Source organism: Numida meleagris, chromosome 17 (genome assembly GCF_002078875.1).
Source record: "Numida meleagris isolate 19003 breed g44 Domestic line chromosome 17, NumMel1.0, whole genome shotgun sequence".
NCBI lineage: Eukaryota > Metazoa > Chordata > Aves > Galliformes > Numididae > Numida > Numida meleagris.
In genome coordinates this window covers 3590974-3607293 of record NC_034425.1, presented here as the reverse complement: position 1 = coordinate 3607293, position 16320 = coordinate 3590974, and the positions used below count along the sequence as shown (strand labels likewise).

The following is a 16320-nucleotide window of genomic DNA, read 5'->3' as shown; positions in this document are numbered from 1 at the left end:
GCTGGGGAGCAACAAGTTGGTAAGAGAAATCTGGGAGGCAACAGATTGCCACGCTTAATTAACTTTGCGAATTAATCCCAATTAGAAACTCTTAATTGGGATGGCGGCTGTTAATCATCTTTCCACCCCAAGCAACAGCTTCACTATCTTAACTTCATCGTGAAAACTGAGGGCACGGAGCTATGCAGCCTGGGATCAGGCACAGCCCCATAGGGGCAGGGATCCCATCGCGGGGTCTGGTCCCATCCATGGTGGGGGGTGGGGGGCACAGCCCTCATGGCCCCGACATCGCTGCTGCTTTGGCTGTGGTAGCCCAGAAGAGAAAGGTGCTGCCCTGGGAAAGCACACACTGTGCTCCAGCATCTCCCCCTGGGGCTGGCACCAAGCGCTGCTGAATGGGAGAACAAAACCTCGAGGAGCCCGGCAGTGCTGGCAGTCCCCTGCTGGTGACTGGCTCAGAATCCTCGGCAGGACGGTAGAACAAAATTCGTCTGCATCCGCCAAGCCTCATTTTCACAAAGCTTGCCTCCTTCTCCGAGCAGAGGGATGCTGTGCAACACGGCTTGGAGAGAGAGCAGAGTGCCACCAGGCTCTGCGTCTGCACACCTGTGAGCAGCGGGAAGGCGCCAGGGAGGGGTGGGAGGGGGGTGGCAGCAGGAAGGAAAGTTAGGGTTGTATCATGATGGGGTAGGAGAGCATCCATCCCCTGTGTGAGCAGCAGGCTCGTGCCCACATCCAACTGCTCGGCCAGATGCAGGAGTTGTGCTGTTTGCTTCTGGGGGAGTTGGGGGGATGCTCTTCGTTGGGGGGGAGCTGCCATGGGAACCCCCCAGTGCTGCAGATGGGGAGGGAGAAGCCTTGTTGCCATAGCAATGGGTGAGCCAGTGGAGTGCCAGCTGCTATGGGAACCAGTGGGGATCTCTGGGGGACCATCCTGTGGGGCTGTCCCCATGGCGAGGATGGTGTGGGTCCCTGTGGCATGGGACAGGTGGGATGCAGGGATGCTGAGCCCTGCTGTGTCCTCCAAACAGGCTCCAGGGGAGGGGGGGCACAAACCCCAAACTGGGGAACTCAGCATCCCAAAGTGGAGCAACGTGGGCTGGTGGGGAGCAGAGCTGTCTCTGGGCTCTCAGCCACGCGGCGTTCTGGTGCTCAGCGCTGCAAATCGTGTAGAACAATAAACTGAGGGCGGAAACCAGGCACGAGCTGCTGCCGGGGGGACATCCAGCGGGGCCGGGCCACAAATAGCACTGAATGGCTCTTCCTCCCCACCCAGAGCCATAGCGCACCTCCTGTTTGGGCTTCGTGGCTGTTTGCCTTCCCAGAATATCGCTGGGGGACTCTGGAAGCCATCCGCTGGGATGTCATCCCCATCAGGATGTCCTCACACTGGCACATCCTCATTTCTGCAGGGCTGGGAATGCTCGCAGATCCAGATCCAGAGCCCGAGCATCTCTGCTTGTGATGGGATAAAGCAGCAGGGAAGGGAGGGATGGGAGCACACAGGGCATCACGGGGCAGGGAGGAGGATCCCGTGAACGACGACAACCTTGGGATGCCCTTTAATTTTTAATGTTCCAATAAAACAGTAATTACAAACACTGCGATTTGAGTTTTCGAGTAGAAAGTATTAACATCCCAGGGTTTAATTATTCAAGAGAAATTAATGAAAGGAGGGCTGGATGATGCTCGCTGTCTCAGCTGTTCCTCCTGGGACCAGCATCGATTCCGCTGCAGGGAGCAGAGCTGGGGATGACGGAGCCCACCCCCATGCCCAGGGCTGCTTGCTGGGGGCAGTGACGTGCTGCTGTCCCTTAGGGTATACGTGGGGAAACCGAGGCACAGTGAGGTTGCAGAGCATTTTATGGGGCTATGGGGGAAGCTGGAACTGGGGCTTTCTCTGAGTGCACGTAGGTCCATTAGACCTGCAGCCTCAGCTGCGTTCTGAATTCCCTGGGAAGGTTTTGGCCTCACTTTTAATTACTTTGGTGCAGCGCAGCGTGGTTCAGAAGTACCTTTACGGAGGAATGAGGCTGCTGAGGTCGAAAGTGCTTTCAGAGCTGTTTAAATATAGCAAAAAAAGCTGGAGTCTTGGCAGAGCGCATGGATCAGGGCTGGCTGATGTTCAGCACATCAGCTCCTCCCCAGCATCGCCCCGTGGCCATGGGACCCAATGGGACAGCAAGGTGCGGGCTCACTCCTGCCCCATGCCATGGGGGGAAGCATTGCTGGGGGCAAGGTAGGCCTTCAGCAACCAGCATCAACTAAGGGCTCAGGGAAATGCAAGTTTTGCCAGAAAAGCAAGTTGCTGCTGCTATTTACAGCTGATTTCAACAACTTCATTAAGAAGCAAACCTGCCTGCAGCAAGGCAGTAAGCAAACAGCAGCGGCCAGGGCTCCTTACAAAGTGGGGAAGGGAACCATCGGTGTGGTGGGGCCACGGGGATGAGTGCAGACATTTCTCCTTCCCACATCTTAAGCAGAGCATCAGCAGATCCTGGGGTGGGACCGGCTCTCCTCAGAGTTCTGTCAGCTGAGCTGGAAATATCTTACACGTGGCTTAAATGAGAAGCATGGATGAGAGAAGGGATGGTTTAAAGGACTCGGTTCATCCATTCTGACACTGCTGGCTGGGGTGAGACCTCACCCGGCGTGCAGGGGGAGCGCGTGGATCTCAGCCGCGAATCATTCGGGGCATTTTATTTTATTTATGGCTTAGCTTTGATTTCACTTCAGTAGATTATAAAGACAAAAAGTCATTCCACGGCTCCTGGTTCCAGAAACCTGCCCAAGTGGGGTAGTTGGAAGCTGTCAAGATGATTTTCCACTTTTGCAAAATAATCCCTCTGAAATGACCTAGATTTCATGAGGCTTGCAGAGAGAGGGGTGTCTGAGCAGGAGATGGGGCCGGGAAATCTGGTTTTGTTCCTCTTATATTTACACATCTGCACCTTGCCCTGCTCCTGTGGGATCCATTGGAGAGCTGCGGATGTTCTGGTGGGAGGCAGCGGTGTGTCCCCACGTGGGAGGAAATGGGAACAGCAATGGGGATGCTCCCCAAAGCCAACGGGATGAAGGAATTTCCCTTCATGTTTGTCTTCATCCGCAGCCTTCTCAAAGCTCCACAGCCTGCTTTTGTATGGCAGAAACGTTCCCACAGTCTCCTTTGCTGGAGAGGAAAGAGAATGGCCCAAGGAAGACAGCGGCTGGATGCAGCCCGGCAGGCAGCAGGCACTGCCCAGGGGGCAGCTCTCAGCACAGCCCATGCTTCTGCCTTGCACTGGGCAGGATGCATCGTGAAGCCAAAGGAGGAGCATTTTCTTTGTGCTGTTTGCTGAGGAGGGACTCCATTGCTCTTCCTATGGGATGTCCTGGAAGGTAAGAGGGCAGGAAGGGCCCTGAGAGCCAGATTTGTGCCAGAGCCTCCAGACTCCTGATCCTGCTTCCAAATGTCATCTTGTCAGTTTGTACTTCTTCTGTGCACCCACGTGTGCAGGTGTTGGGAGCCCATACAAAGGGGCTCAGGGCGTACTCAGGGCAGAACTGGATGATGCCAGTGCCTACAACAGTGCAGTGACTTCAACTATGAGCTCACTCATTGCAGAAACGCGTGCTTTGCTTGATCCCCTGTGCGTAACAGCACAGCTTGACTTGGGAGCAACGAGCCTGTGGGTGCAGGGCAGAAAAGAAGCGCAGCTGTAAGGATTTGTTAAGTGAGTGTGAGGAAGATGCTGCAGGGCGCAGTGATGCCATGCACTGTGCCGTGCTGGTGCCCACACAAGCACAGCCAGGTCGTGCTCCCTGGGCAGGAGATGCAGCTCTGCCTCCAACCAAACAATGCTCAGAGTGCAGCCCAGGGGTTTGCTCCACGCTGCTGCAGTGCAAGCAGCCACCTTCCAAAGACAGGGATGGGAAGAGAGAGAGCAGCCGGGTGAAAGCACGGCCTTTGCCAGCACTGCTTCTATTTATGGTTTCACTGGGTCAACAATAATCCCCCCACAGCTACAAGCACATAACAATTGATTCTTTTGTGAAGAGGTTGATGGATTCGCGGTCAGGGTGCTCGCTCCAATCACGCTGCCCTCTGGACAGTGCTGAAATTTATGAAGACCTCGCGCATTCCTCTGCAGAGGGCTGAACTGCTTCTGGAGAAGAGAGAGCAAACGCTTTCAGTTCAGGTCCTGGGTCCAGTCCAGGGCTCGGGTCCCGGATGCTTGTAGTGGAAATGCTGCGTCGCAGCTTGAAGCAGTGATTGAGCACCTGGTGGGAAGGCAGCGCCAACCCAGGGGAGCTCAGGTGCATGCAGAGCACCTGAGTGATAGGAAGGGGTGGAGCCAGGATCCACCCCTTCCCAGCCCTCATTTAAGGGTTGGCAGTGGAGGTAAGGGGATCTTGCTGGAGATCCCTGTACACCTGAGGCCTTCCAAAGGTAAGCAGCTTCTTTCCTTGATTTCTGCATATGTGCCTTGTACAAAGGGCTGCAGCTTTGGGAGGTCAGGGAGGGATGGGCTGTGGAGATGTGCTAGCAGAACCATCTTGGAGCTTTTTAACAATGGTCTGTGCATCAGACAAAGGTTTTTAAAAGCCTTTCAGAAAGCAGCAGGCTCCTTCTGTGTGCTGCACTGGGTTTTATCACAAAACAGGGACGTGCAGAACTGCTGGCTGTGGTGCTCAGGAAGCGCTCAGGGCTCGCCCTCTCTGAATTTCTGTGAATTCTCTCAGTATTTCTCCAAATTGCACTGTGAAATGAGAAACCAGTGAGCCTGGGCACAGGTAGCACTGTTTCTCATGTTTAGAAGCGTGGCTGGGAAATATCAATGCTGTCATGATGGAGATGTTGCTGCTTGGCATGGGCACAGCCCCACGATGTCTCTGACTTGGGGCAGGGTCCTTCCCCACCCACTGTGACCCCATGTGCTGGTGAATGGAGGTGATTGTGTCCATCTCTTCCTTGACCTAAATCAGAAGGCCTTTGGATGGGGCCCTTCCTGCAGCCCCACGCTGCTGAGCAGAAATCCAATGCAAATTCTGGGGAATAAGGCTACTTCCCAGTCGGGTTTGGTCAACATCTGACCCAAATTGGTGGTGCCCACTCTGGTTCTTGGTGCACCCCAGCACCAAAAGCCCAACGTGTTCATGTGTTGTTGGGATGCAGTTCTATGCTCCCTGCCAGCTCCTGCTGGCACTTGAACCTCCTTCCCCTTCCCCCAAGCAGGCACACATACAGGCTGTGCTCTCCTTCACCTCCTGCCCCAGCTCCTCCCCGTGCTATGGCTGCCAGATGGCAACAAGCAGAGGCTGCTGCGCCCAGCACTGCTGCCAGTGTGTCATAACTGCTCGGCCACACATGGAGGAAATGCATTTCTCATCTATCTCGAGTGCTCAGTGCCATCTGGCACGGGAACCCATGGCACTGGGCAAGTTGCTTGAGGTGCTGCCTGGATCAGCTCTGCCTTTTGTCATCGGAAAATTAATTTTAAAGAAGTTCCAAATCAAAAGCAACAGGGTTGTGTAAATGCGCAGCCAGGATGCTCCTGTGCAGGGTGGTTTCTTTCATTCCTCCCCTTCTCCTCCTTTGCCTCTTCAGAGAAGTGTTGAATGCAAGCTGGTAGATTTGGGTGTTGGGTTTTCAACTGGGAAATGCAGGAAATGCCCCTGGGAGTGGTGATGCCAGACCTGCTCCTTCACTCAGAGCCACTTCTGTGCTGTTTTCCCAGTTCTTAAGGAGAGCAGGGGGTGCTGTGGGAGATGCCCACAGCCGTGCACATGGTGCTGCCTGGGACAAGCCACAGGGGATTGAAAGCCACATCCTAGGGTTCTGCTTTTTAGATTCAGAGGATGCCCCGAGTTGCAAGGAGCACTGGGTCCAGCCTCCGGCCCGCACAGCACCACCCAAACCTTATGGCTGAGAGCAGTGTCCCAGTGCTCCCCGAGCTCTGGCCTGACTGTCCACTGATGCAGCTTCATGCTGTTCCCTCATTCCCTCCTTGTTGTTAGTTTTGTGCCTCCAGGAGCTGCAGCACAGAGTGATGATGGGATGGCAGAGCTTATTGCTTCCTTGCAGCTCGGTTCTCACTGCTCAACACAGAGGAAGAAGCCTGAGGGGGGCCAACAATGGGTGGGAAAACAAAATAGTGGTGGTGTCAGAAGCAAGAGTGGAGCCTGCTGTGCTGATTTCCCAGGTGAGATGTCTGCCAACATTTGGGAAGTATAAATGGGGTTACTGCAGCAATCAGAGGGCCTGCCAGCTCCAGCTGGATACTGGGAGGGGTGATGGAAGGGCTGAGGTGGGAATTGAGTAATGAAGGATTAAAAAGGAATAAGATCAGTAAATAAAAGCAAAGGCATGAATCTACTGACAGGTCTAAAGGCAGTAGATCTCACAAAAGGAGTTCTTTGTTGGCTGGTTTGGAGAGAAAAGACATCCATGCACCCATAGTTCCAGCCATGTCCTGCTACCCGTGGGAATCCTACTGGCTCAATCCAGCCCACCTTCAAGGAAAAGCCAGGAAACCCAGCTACAAGGTGGCAGGAGACCAGCAGACCCCACACAGGTGTGGTTCTGCCCTGTTCATCCTGTCATCACCTGTCCCATGGCTGCTTCTGGCCTCCTGCAACCTTGGGCAGAGGTGTAATGTCCGTGCAGGATCCGGCCCCGAGCTGGCTGCTGTGCTGCCTCTTTTTCCAGTTGCCATAGGAACAGACGAAGGCCTCTAAAGCATCACGGTGGGGTGCGTGTCTAGGTCATGCTGTGGAGCAGGCAACCATTTTATAGTGATAATAAATTCAGGGAATTGGGAATTTGGCCGAAGTAGTGCACGAGAAAAGGACTTTAAAAGGCAGAATGGAGATAAATGAACAAAAATAATCTTATGACAAATGACCATACTATGTACTAGACCTAGTTGAAATCCCTCTCTGGAGTTCAGGCGAGAGGGTATGGCAACACAGATTGTAAGGAATGATTTGTCCTCAAAGCATGAAGATAGAAAGGCAAAGGCAGTGCCTCGAAGTGTTTAGGGACTATTGGATTTCAAAACCCTCATTACCCTCAGTCCCTGCCAAAGATTTAACATCCTGCTATTTGCATGCCTAAGTTGGCCAAGAGAGGCAGCCCACTGAAGGTCACCAGCAACCTGCTGGGAGTGTGCATGTGGGGCACAGAGATACCAGTGCAGGGGAGCAGCCACCAAGAGCTCTGCAGAGCTACACTGATCTGGGATCCCTGAAGGCCTCCAGCTCAGGGTCTGGGTGCTCCCCACAGATTCTGGGCATATTCTGCTGGTCGGGGTTGGCAGAAGGCTGCTTTCAGGAGCACTCACCCATGTGTTCGTGCTCTCCTGCAGTGTGGTATGGAGATGCTCTGCACCAGCACAGGTGATCTTCATTCATTGCCAAACCTATGCACCATGCAGTGCCTTCTCTGCTCATTTTCCTACATCTGGTGAAGCAAAAGCAAACTCTGCTGAAACGCTCTTCACCACCAGCCCAGAGCCCACCCTTCTGGACTCCCTCTGCTCCAACAGCAGCTTCCATGCATTGGGTTTCTTCAGCAAGAGCTTACAAGCAGGAGAACACGCTGGCAGCAGTGTGGGAGCTGGTGGCAGGTGGTTCTCTAGTGCTGGCATCCCTTGCTGCAGTGTCCTTGTATGCTCTAATGTCTTTGCAGGGTGTGAAAAATGGGTGAAACCATGCACATTAGGTAATCTTTGTGTTTCCCAAGCCTTGGGAGTGCTAATGAAGGTGGCTGGGCTGTGGATCCATCCAGGTTCACTGCTGGCATGGCACAGTGTGATTAACAAAGCCTGTGTGGCCATGTCCCTCCTGAAGCCCTGCTCTGTCCTTCCTCTAATTGCAGTGGGGGTTTGCAGTGTGATTTAAATCGTCGTGTCCTGTTGGCTCCAAGCAGCAGAACTTCTCATGCTGATTTAATCACCTCATTATGTCAAACAAGTTAGAGTTATTTCGAGGCTGGCTAATAGGTGCCAATTTATACCCCTTGGCAGCGCGGGGCTGCACTTAGCCTTAGCACTTGTTTATTGTCGAGACAAAGAAAGCCTGGAGCTGGCTGCTTTCTAGTGTAGACAAAGCTCAGCCAGGACCCAGGACATGTGTTGCTGGTGCTTTGCAAACACTCTTCTGCCATGGCTTTCTTTCTGATTGCTCCTTGTTCGGTTTAACAGGGCAATGGTAGGACTTAGATATTGCTGAGAGCAGGCACCAAACGCTGCTGGGATGTGGGGCATCGCCTCTGCTGGGGGCAGGAGGATGGTGTGGAGAGGGGAGGAGGGCTGGTAGTGTCTGATGAGGATGAGGGGCTGGCTTGCAGGAGGCTGGGGTCGTCTCCTTGCTGCTGGCTTGTGCTATACCTTTTAGGCTGAGCCACCTTCTAAGGCTTTGGGCTCATAGAAAGGCGGGTTTTATTTCAGCATCCTTGATTTCACCCGTTTTCCCCTCAAGGCATCACGGTGCAGGCTGCTGAGGTCAGTTGAGTTTGATCCTGCTCATTTCCCATTGCCTCTCTACTTCCTCCCAGCTCAGCCTTGAGCATTTTGCTCCAGCAACAAACTGGAAAGGGCAAATGTGGCAAACACCCAGAGGGGCTGCTTTCCTCCGACTATGTGTGCAATGGAGAGGTTACAAGCAACTGAGAGCCAGCAATCGCATTTGAGCTCATCCCACCCTGGGGATTCCCTCTGCATGAGCTGCAGGCCCCCAGGCATTGTCCTGCTCCATCCAGAAGGGCAATTGCTGGAGGCAGCTCAAGAGCTGGAGGAAGAGCCCGAGGTGCTGCAGCTTGGAGCTGGGTGGGATGCTGTTGCAGCACAGCCTCCATCATTGCACTGAGGGACATAGTTTGGTGGGCGCGGTGGGGATGGATGGGTTGAGAGTTGGACTAGATGATCTTCGTAGCCTCTTCGGGCCTTAATGATTCTATGGTTCTGTGATTCTATGCTTGTGAGCTGGTGCTTTGTTTTTCTGCCATGGTCTGAATGGAAAGGTGTGCTCTGATGTTTTCTGACCACTGTAAGGGTGGGGGGACACAATGGTGGGGAATGCAGGCAGGGCTGTGGTAGTAGCAGGGATGTGCCCTCCCCCCAGCTGCCAAACAGAGGCAGCAGCAGCCCGACCTGCCAGCCACCAGCAGCAGATGTTCCCCTCCTGCAGCCTGGCTAATGATCGGCAGATGTTGCTCCCAGAGGAAACCAGGATATTTTCAGCCCCTCTCTCTAACAAGGGCTCAGATGGAGCCCCTGGGCAGCAGGGACTGCCTCTTGTTCAGACCCAGCACTATCCAGGCTCCCTTTCCATCTCACTCCACCAGCTTCTGGAGGGTTCAAAGCCACCGGGGCATTGCACAAAGTTCCCAGCCCTGCAGCGCTTCCTTTCTTTGGGACAGGGATGGGGAAGGGACGTGTCTGCTCTGCTCCAGGTTTTGCTTTGTTCTTGACAGTGTCTCCAGCTGCATGCAAAGTCTGCCGCTATTTTGAGGTCCCTCTCCTTCCCCTCCATCCCTAGAGGCTTCTAGCTGAGCAGCGGAATAGAAAACGACAGATTATTGCTGCATCTCGCTGTTCCTCTCTCTTGCACATAAAAGAAAGATGGTCCATTTTGCTCACAAGCGTTTTGAAAGAGAGGCAGCACAGGAAATACCAGGAAGGAACTGCACTTTTTCTGACCCTTTGTGCTTTTTGCTACCCCGGTATCTCCCCAGGATGCCGCCCTGGCTGCGGTGCCCCGGGTCCCACACCGTTCCCTTGGACATTTCCTATCTATTCCCCAAAGCCTGAGAGCAGCACGAAGCACCGTGAGCCCTGGGAGCATCCTGCTTGGTCTGCACACCAGCTCTAATCTTGCTTCTCATTGGTGCATCTTATTTATTCCTCTTGGGTGGCAACCATTAATCTGCAGCTCTACTTCTTCTACCCTACACCTGACAACTTTTTTTTCTTGCTAAACGGGTGCAGGTTTACTGAGGCAATGATGTAGCTGGATGTGTATTAACAGGGATTCTTCATTTTTACATTTTATTGTGTTGTGTTATAGGGAATGACGAGTTTCCTTTTTTATGTGATTATTATTAATTTTAGGCTTGCAACTTGCCTCGTGGTCTATTTGAATGGAAATTGGTTTTCAATTTAAAACACCTAAAAACCAGCATCGAAGATGGCTTTTATTAGTTAAATAAAACCATTTAAAACATGTTAACTGTAGAGAAAAATGTAACCTTATCTGAGCATGCATTTAAAACTGATTTCCTAAACAAGATAAGTGCTCTGTGCAACAAGGAAGCTGAGTTTATCGTACCGAATCTTCATATTCTGTATGGCTTGAAAATTAATGTATTACTGCAGTTTTATTCGTGGGCAGGGGAATGAGGTTTTTCCATTATTTTACCGTGAGTTGGTTGGTGGGGCTGAGGTGATGGGGAGCGCTGGTGCAGGTTTTGCATCCAAGCATCCCATCTGCAGGGCGGATCCTGGCAGGAGGGACCCCTGGAGAGCTGCATGCTCAGCACAGGTGCCCTTCTCTTTGCCCAGTGGGTTTTCCCTTCCAACCACACGAGCAGAAACCCAACATTACGGTGCAATAGCTACAGCTGGCAGGCGGGCAGCCCGTAATCTCTCTCAGCACAGAAATTGTTATTATTTGCCTTGCCACGGCACCAAATCCAGTCCATAACTTGTCTCTCTCCTTCCTAGCAAGGGTAATTTTTTCCTATTTGCAGGTCCTATCTGACAGTAATTGGCCACCGCTGCCTGGCTGCTGTTTTCACTTTAACAATACCGCACCAAATAAATGGCCCTGTGTTGCTGTCAGCGGTGTTCTGCACACTGAGTCCGGCGTGGGTCATGTTATCTCGTGGAAATGAATTCTGCAGATTGCACGTAAAGAGGGACAGTGCTGCCCTACTAAAAAATGGGAATGATTAGCACCGTGCTAATGAAAACGTCCTGCTGGTGGGGAAACTCTCAGCCTTTTGGAGAGCCTGGGCACATCTAGCTTCGTTCCTGAAAGGCAGAAATGCTGGAGCAGAGCAGGGGAATGATTTGGGTTTTCCAGGGACTGCAGTTGCTCCGAGCTTGGGGACCAAAGCACCAACAACACACGCTGCTGCGCTTTCAATTCTCCGGCAATTGGCAACAGTTTAATGTGTATATATCACCAGCGCAGTTGTGTGAGCTCTGGTCCCACCGGCACCATTTTTTTTAAAAAAAATCCCTTTTCCAGTGTAATTGCTGTTTGTTTTGTCATTTCTCAGTGGGCAATTACAGTTCAAAACCAAGAGAGCTTTTGAAGATCGCAAGCGGAGGCTGTGGGCTTCATTAATGCGCTTTTAATACACTATGGAAACACACTTGAACTTACCTGCCCGAGGCCTCAGACATAGGAATCCGGCTTTGTAAAGCGCTGATTATTTGATCTATTTAAAATACTTCCAGTATTAGCCCGGTCTCCTGGATACACTTCAACGTCAGCAGTTTGGGATGCCGAAATATCTCCTCCAGGCCATTCTGCCATTCTCTAATTCCTAGGAACTGGAGCCTCAGTGTTGGAAATGCCACCGTTGCTGCTACCTGGCCTCTTTCAGACACCTCCTTGTAACTGATTTGGGAATAAAGCAACAGGAAGAATAGAAAGTGGTTCTGATTCAAGCTGATTCCTCAGGCAAGAGGCTGGGGCCACACCACTGAGCCTGCCAGGCACTTTTCAAATGTTAAATTAGATACCAAAACAAAAAGCAAATAGGAGAGAGAGAGAAAAGTTCCCTGGATAGCTCAGTTTTACTGTTTCTACTGTAACAGAGCATCTGCCCTGGTAAATTGATGGGGTTGTGGTGCTCACCATGTGGCCACCCATCTATCCTTATATTCATCCATCCGTCCATTTGTCTATCCATCCATCAATCCATCCACTCAGCTATCTGTCCTTATATTCATTCATCTGTCTATCTGTCCATTCTTATATTCGTCCATCCATCCACGCACTCACACCCAAGGGGTGGAAATACCTCCTATCTCACAGCCCTTCTCTTTTGTGTTTGGATTTTGGGCAGGGGGCATCCCGTGGACAGTTGCAGCTGAGCAGCAAGACCACAAGGATGGACAGCACTACTCTGTTTCTATCACTTACTAGGACAAATATGTGCGCCTGAGGCATGGTTATGTGTTTCATTGCTCATCAAGATGTTGCTCCTAAAGTTCCTCATTAGTGAGTACGTGTTATTTATTCAGGGCTGGGAAGAAGTTGTGGGTAGCTGGCCTCTGCTGCATCGCATCCCATCCCATATCCCATCCCACGCCACCCCACTGTGCTGGCTGCTGGGGACCCAGTGTGGATGCTCTGAGGCTCAGAGGAAGATGAGATGCTTGGAGCTGGAGCTGAGCAGGCAGTGGCAGCTCCACAGGGCATTGGATTGTCTTATTTTTCATTCCTTCAGGCTGAAATCTTTAAAAATGCAGGAGGTGCCCTAGGCAAGCTGAACTCTGCATCAACAGTTTTAGCCCTGAATTTTCCACTTGTTGTTGCTGTTTTCTTTAATAAGAAAGAAACAGAATTTTGGAGAGTAAATCTCCTGCAGTGACTGTGCAGGTTTGCAAGCAGAGGAGCTGCAGGTGCTCATTAACAGAAAGATACCTCCAGGTCCACCCCAATACCTCTAGGTGTGCTGTCTCCCCTTGGCCTCTCATCCCTGCATTTGGGGATGTTGGGAGTTCCAGATCCCTTTGCAAAATTTAGGTGTTTTTCCTTAGATGTTACAGCGGTAATTTCTCAGATCTGCTGTGTTTCCCTTGAACCCTTTCTCATGGACAAGGCTGTTGCTCAGAAGCCCTTGAGCCCTGCGGGGCGGACACTGGCTTTGGGCAATTTGTGCTCAGGGCTTGAGCAGGGTTTAATTGCTCCCAGGTCTCGGAGCAGCTTTCCAGGAAAGGCAGCAGTGTCTGTGTTTGTGTTGAACAAGCTCCTTGTGCTCTTGTAATGTCATTTTTAAAAGAGGGAATTGAGTGTAATTTGGGAACCTTTTGTTCAAGCAACTCCAAATGTGGCCTCCAGTATCACCCACCACTCCTCTGAGACCTTGGAAATGTCAGATGCTCTAAATACTCCAATAATAACTGAAAAAAACCTGCTCACATTGCCACACTGACCTCCAGCCCCGGTGGAGTGCTTGGAGGACAAAAATCCGTGCTAATGCTGCAAGTGTGGCTCTTGACCTCTGTGCCAAGGCAAAGGGCTTTTCCCAAAGAAAAGAGAGTTTTCTTCCTGCTCTGCAAAAAGGGGCAATGCCCTGGAGCTGCAAGGAGTGTGCCTGAGACCAACAGGGATGAGGGGACGATGTGCCCCAGACAGCCTGGGAAGGAGCTTCTGCAGCCCTAAACCCAAAACCCTTCCTCCAGTCAACCTGGTGAGGCTCGAGAAGCTGTGTCTAACAGGGAGGCAAGCAGCCCTGGAATTACAACACAGTAATTGCTTGGTACTTAAAGTCCAGGTCTAGAAGATCTCCAAGTAATAACTCATTGGAAAGATATTGAGCTCTCATCACAAAGAGGAAATATGGTCTCTAAACAGGCAGCTAATGGCATGCCATTTATCTGATGGCAAATCAGCCACATTCATTACTCTCTGCAGCACAGCCAGAAAGAGAAATACGGAATTAGCTGCACTGGAGGGGAGCAGGATGGGGGAAGGACGTGGTTCCTTACGGCACTGCTCCAAGGGCAGCTCCTGCAGCCTGTACCGGGGCGACAGCAGCTTCCTTCCTGCCTGCAGGCACAGAAATGCTCCCCATTATCATTTTCACACTGTTCAGGGCTCTTCCTGAGAAAATCCCTGATGGTATTCAAGGAAAAGCTAAGACCGGTGGAATTTTTATTGTTTTTGCTCACCTTTGCCAGAACAGCAGCTCTGGGAGCCAACAAAACCTCGATATGCTTTTATTCCTTTCCAACCTCTGTATTGAGGCTTTGAACACTAAGTGCTTCCTCTGCTTTATAGCTTCCTTCCTCCCCACTGCTTTTGCTCTCTTCCAGGTATTCCTGGCAGGGAAATGCCTTCCTGGCTGTATGCAATGGGCAGCAATGGGGACACGGGGATGGGTAGACCGTGGGCACATCCCCTATTAGCTCGCAGTGATGCTCAGAGCTCAGCACAGCAGATTTGGAACATCCTCCATTCACACACAGCTGCTGCTGGAGCATCCGAAGGACTGAGCCTGCTCCCCCTGCCCACATACCCCCAGTGCAGCCTCCCAAAGGCTTCTGAGCTTTTTCAGGTTGCAGGCACCCAAAGGAAAAAGCTTTGCTAATTGTAGACTGCATTTCTTTGCAAAGTAGAGAGAGTGCTTTTACAGAAAGAGGCTCTTTATCAATTAATAATCCTTCATTCTGGAGTTTTGGCGGAGGGTTTCCTTTGAGCATTACAGAAAACCATACAGAAACAAAGTGAAATGGTCTTTCCTCTTTGCCATCTACAGACTGCGTCCGAGTCAGTGCTTGGTGTTGGCCATGGCTGGAAATATTTCTCATTTTAATGTGATTTGGGATCTGGCTGTGGTGCTGAGCTGCCACCACCAGGGCCGGGGCAGGTCCCCATGGGATGTCCCCATGTCCGTGTTTTACCCCAAGCTCAGGGCTCTCCGGGGCAGCTGGGCCATGCTCACCCCAGGAGCAGTCCTTTGCGCAGTGTGTACCAAGGCAGGAGCATCACGGATAAATCACTCATCGCTGGGAAGACGGTAATAACAGAAGCCTCCAGGGAAATCTGCAGTACTGAATAGCGAGTTCTTTTTTTTTTTCCTTCCTTTTCACTTGAAGTCACTTAACGAACCCTCATGCTGAAATCTTCAGAAAGACTCACCTTAGGGGGTATTGGAAAATATTGATAAATAGCACTTGGCACTTCTGAGGCTCTCAGCAAGTGGTACAGATGCTGTTGCAGCAGTCGAACTGGATGCCTCCACCCGTGGAAGTGCAGGAAAAGAGCGGAGGAGTTCAGCATCCCCTGCGCATCCTCTGCTCTTGTCTCTTGCCTCTCCCTACAGCCCGACCCCAGAGAAGGCACTGCCATCCCCACAGAACCATGTCTTTAATCCCAAACTTTCCCAAGAAGCAATCTATTAGCTGTAAAGCAGTTTCCTCACTTTATTTGCTGGTAATTTACAGCCCACACTGTGAGACTGTGTAATATTTGCAAGCAATTAAACAGAGGATGACTCAACAACAGCCACCTCGGGTCAGATTTTCAAGTGTTCATCGTTCATAATTAAGAAGGAGCTTTCAACAGCAGTGGGGCCTGGGGCTGCTGTGCCACCTTCCCCTGCCCCAGCAGTGGGTGTAGTGCTGGAGGCAAAGGAGATTGGCTGGAGGGAGGGGAAGGTCCTCCAGGAGCTGTGCACAGGGCTTGGAGCTGCTGCAGAGCTCTGCCCCTGCCCTCCCGCTAGGTATGGGTTTGCTGTCAGCCCTAATTAGCGTCTGATCTTCCCAGGAGAGAGAAAGAAGAAGTGTTTGACTAGGATTTACACCCCTCTGCAGACAGCCTCGCTGCTCTGTGGATGTCTGACATGGAACTGCCAACGCTGCTGGAAAATTAGGTTCGATATGGCATACAAGCGGGGAAACTAAGGCACAGCACATCACCAACCAGAGCCCTGTAACCACTGCAGCACCCCAGATTGTCACCTGAATGTCACCCGGGCTGGGTCCCTCCAAAGCCTCCCAGCACAGCAGTTTTCCTGCTGATGACATCTGCTGTGTGCAGTGACGAAGAGCTGCCCCATCCTGTGGCACACTGCACCTCCCTTCCCTGCCTGCTGCATCCCCCTGGCTCCTTGATCCATCTGTAAAGGGATGGGGATAGGGCCAAATGACTCTAATTCCTTTTGCCTTACCACTTACTTTTTCCCACTGCCACTGGTACCAGCCAGCAATGCTCCCGATAGTGGCAGGAGGGCTGGAAGAGAAAGAAATGGAATGGGACCAACACCTGGGTGACAGCTCTAACACGAATCCCCTGCTTGGGTGGGCAGCTGTGGACCAGCAGGTTGAGAAGGGTTAATGGCCCAATGCTCAGGTGCTATGAATGGTGAGACACAAGAGGGTTCCCATCTCCTGGGGGAGTAGGGTTGGGTGCTTGGGGGCTGCTCCCTGCCCCGTGATGCCACCAGAGCCACCGCTGTCCCTGGCACTAAGAGGTTTGTGGTGGCACACACCTGCGGCTCTTGGGGTATGAGATGTATCTGTATGGAGCATCAGGAGTTAGGTCTGCTTCTGCGCTCTGGTTGAAGCTTTTCTCTGTCTTGTTGGCTGCTGAAATGGTCCT

At 51.9% G+C, this 16320-nt stretch overlaps 1 long non-coding RNA gene across 1 annotated transcript; it reads left to right on the top strand.

Moving 5' to 3' along the window:
* LOC110407490 lies at window positions 4396-15918 on the top strand. The gene is made up of 3 exons (XR_002443915.1): window positions 4396-4429; window positions 5998-6182; window positions 10730-15918. It is a non-coding gene; the product is annotated as an uncharacterized LOC110407490 (long non-coding RNA).